The 3906-nt window shown below is 55.1% G+C and overlaps 1 protein-coding gene across 4 annotated transcripts in view; it reads left to right on the top strand.

The window, feature by feature from the left end:
* NDRG4 (NDRG family member 4) overlaps nucleotides 1–3906 on the top strand; it is a 42980-nt gene that overhangs the window by 20531 nt on the left and 18543 nt on the right. The window lies entirely within an intron of this gene.

Raw genomic sequence — 3906 nt, forward strand, 5'->3', positions numbered from 1 at the left:
CTCCCTCCCACCCTCCCTATCCCACCCCTCTAGGTGGTCACAAAGCACCGAGCTGATCTCCCTGTGCTATGCGGCTGCTTCCCACTAGCTATCTGTTTTACGTTTGGTAGCGTATATATGTCCATGCCCCTCTCTCACGTTGTCCCAGCTTACCCTTCCCCCTCCCCTTATCCTCAAGCCCATTCTCTAGTAGGTCTGTGTCTTTATTCCCATCTTACCCCTAGGTTCTTCATGATCTTTTTTTTTCCCTTAGATTCCATATATATGTGTTAGCATATGGTATTTGTTTTTCTCTTTCTGACTTACTTCACTCTGTAGGACAGACTCTAGGTCCATCCACCTCACTACAAATAGTCTTACTGATGGCTAGGAGATGGCCCTGCATCCCGTGAGCCACCCTGAGAAGCCTTGTCCCCGCCTTGGGAGAGTTCCCGGTGGGCTGAACGCCCACGCGGCTAAAACCCAGCCAACCTCGCTGTGGCTTTGGCTGTCTTTGAGGCTGGGAGGCTCTGTAGAAGAGTTATTCCCATTTCAGTGATGAGAAAACCGAGGCACAGAAAGGTTAACTCACTTGGCCAGGGTCACACAGCTCTTGGGGAATGAGGCCCGTATTCAACCCCGGTTGTGGGCGGCCGTTGAGCCCCAAGAGGGTCCCCGCTGGGCAGTGCTGCCTCCAGTGGGGCCACGATGCTTCCCCAACTACCTGGGCCTTTCATGTCTGCAGCCTCTCTTTTTTCCTCATAAGCCCCTGAGATATGAGGGAAAGTATTACCAGCAGTGTTTCCAGGAGCAGTGGGATTAAGGCATTTGAGGTTGTTAGTCTATCCCAAAGGACCCTCGTCTGAACCCCAGGCGTTAGATTTCAGAATTAGCTCTACCCACGTTTTCTTTTTTTTTAAATAGCAGTTTTTTAAAACGTTCTTAATTTTATTTATTTATTTATTTATTTATTTGGCTCCGTTGGGTTTTCGTTAATGTGCGCAGGCTTTCTCTAGTTGCGGTGAGCAGGGGCTGCTCTTCATGGCGGTGCTCGGGCTTCTCATTGTGGTGGCCTCTCTTGTTGCGGAGCATGGGCTCTAGGCGCAAGAGCTTCAGTAGTTGTGGCTTGCGGGCTCTAGAGCGCAGGCTCAGTAGTTGCGGCGCACAGGCTTGGTTGCTCCGCGGCATGTGGGATCTTCCCGGACCAGGGCTCGAACCCGTGTCCCCTGCGTTGGCAGGCGGATGCTTACGTTTTTTTGTTGTGGTGACACCCAGCACAGCTTCCCTTTCCCTCCTGCAAGGAAAAGCTATGGGTCCATTGCTCATAGAATTCTGGGGCATCACGGCTGTAGGTTCCTGCTGGTTATGCCGCCCAGCCCCCCTCACTTTTACAGGTGGGGAAGCCAGGAGCCCAGTCCCTGGATCCTCGGCACACCCTTCTTTGCTCTGCCTCAGCCTCCCAGATCCTCCCTCCAGAAGGAGATGAGCCCAAGAGCTGCTGAGTTCCACATGTTGGGACAGAGTGGCTGTCCAGGTGCCAGGGGCCCAACCACATGAGGCCGGCAGTCCTGTCCCCAAGAAGGGTACAGTCTTTTTTTTTTTTCTTTTGCCTCGCCACTTGCGGGATCGTAGTTCCGCCCCCCCTCCCCCCGCCCCCGACCAGGGATTGAACCCGGGCCTTCAGCAGTGTGAGCGCGGGGTCCTAACCACTGGACCACCAGGGAATTCCCAGGGTGCAGTCTTACTTTTAAAACAGAACCTCAAGTTAACTTATGAGACCTGATTACCTGAGGGCAACCCCCAGGAATGGTCCGGGAACAGCTGGTGAGCTGGACGCTTTGTAGACTTTTGATTCTAATCCTACTTCCTCCCTGTTCCAAGGCCCCATCATCTCTTGCCCAGGTGCTCCCCGCTGGTACGGGTGTGCATCTGTGGGTGGCACAGAAAGCTGAGGGCACCTTGGCCTCGCATGTTCTCTTCCACTCTTCACCTCGGCACGGCAGCCCCACCCCGCTTCTTTCTGCTTGAAGGAGCCTCCCCACTGGTCTCCTTGCTCTGTACAACCTTTTAAAATACATCATGTCATTCCTGGCTTTCTGATGTGTTCCATTCCCTTGTTCCAGCCCTTCCTGAGTCCTGCCCTTGGCTTGGTAAGGCACCCTTGTATCCTAATCATAGATTTCCCTTTTTTGCTTAGACTGACCAGATTTGATTTCTGTTACTGGCCACCATCCCTCCTGAGGCCTGTTTTTAACTATTGTTCTTGGCTTTGGTAAGGTACCCCCGTAATTTTATCCTTTTCGTGTAAACTAAAAATTCCACACATCATGTCACTTTTCTGCTTACAGCTGGCCAGTGGCTGCCATAGCACTCGGAGTTGCAGCCACAGTCCTTCCCGGGGCCCAGGGTGCGCTCTGCACCCCCTCCCCCTGCTGGCTCCTATCCTGTCTCCCAGGCTCACTGCTCTTCCTTGCACAAGCTGATCATATTCCCAGCTGTTCCCTCTGCCTGGGACACGCTAGCCGCAGGACTCTTCAGGGCTGGCCCTTCATTTCGTTCAGGCTCTGCTCAAATGCCCCCTCCTCAGGAAGGCCTTCTCTGACCACCGGGTCTAATATTGACACCCGCACACCCTCCGGGCCTGGCACTTAGTGCTCTCGGGCTCTGCCCCACAGGCTCCTGGAGCAGACACCCTGTCCGTTTTGTTCCCCGATCTCCCCAGTTCCTAGCACAGTGCCTGGTACACAGTAGGCTCTCAGTAGAGACTTGGGTCGGGTGGAAGCTATAGATTGTGATGCAGCTCAGAAGAAAGAAGTTTTTCAGAACTCTCTGAAAAGTCTCTCCTCCCCACAAACACCCCATCTTTTGAGGCATGCGAGCAGAGAGCAGCCTTCTTGTGAGGGCGTGGTGGGCCGGATGGTGGCTCTCAGGGAGCCCTGCACTCATCACCAGGGCTCAGGGGTAGGGGGCTGCCTGCTGGTGCGGGGTGTGCAGCTGTGGGTGGCACAGGGTGCACAGGGCACCTTGGCCTCACACGTTCTATGCCTGTCTCTTCCGCTCCCCACCTTGGCAGGGCCCCTCACACCCCTTCTCTGCCCAGCCTGGCCCAGCACCTTGCTGCCCCTGCCTCCCTGAGCCCCTTTGACCAGCCCCCTGGCTCTTCCTTCTTCCTGCTGCATTTGGTGTCTCTCACCTCATCCCACCTGGACCAGAGTTGGCTCCCCTGCACGAGGTCTGCATCTCAGTCCTCCACGGAGGCTGAGAGTCCCCAGCTCAGTTTCTCTCCTTTCTCGGGGCAGCACAAGCCCCGTGGACCTGGTCACTGGTCACATCTGCTTTTCCCAAGGCGTATTAATGGCCCCATCCTCAACCCCCCCAAAATCCTCCTAGGTGCTCCCAGTGTGGCCTTTCCAGATTTCAGTGACAACTGGTGCAGTCCTGTCTGGAAGTTCTGCCTCGCTCTCTGCCTCTCTCTCCCAGGCGGTTACACCCACAGACAGATTCCCCTGTCCAGCTGCACGGGACAGAAGTGCCCGTCCTCTTCACTTTTTAAATCTTCCTCAACCTTCCAGGTGCAAATTCCCTGAATCCACCGAGGAGCAAATACTTCCACACGGTTACCCACCGTCCCTCCGCCATTTCAGACTCGCTTGCTTCTCAAGTCTTTGCTTGGTGTGTCCAGGGCTCCGTGGAAGAATTGTTGATCCTCCCCTGCCTGCATCCCCCACCTGGGTCTCCTTAGGCCGCTCCTGGGCCTGCTCCCCTCCACTCAGCTGGGCCCTCTCTCCCACCGGTTTTCCTTGGAATGTTCATGTGGTTCCTCCCAGGCCTCCAGTGTCTCTGGATTGGCTTGTATTATTCCTGCTGTGTTTTGGTTTGGGGTCCTGCCCATCTGAAGCTTCCCATCCCCTTGAAAATCTCCTGCAT

Source organism: Lipotes vexillifer, unplaced genomic scaffold (genome assembly GCF_000442215.2).
Source record: "Lipotes vexillifer unplaced genomic scaffold, Lipotes_vexillifer_v1.1 scaffold1347, whole genome shotgun sequence".
NCBI lineage: Eukaryota > Metazoa > Chordata > Mammalia > Artiodactyla > Lipotidae > Lipotes > Lipotes vexillifer.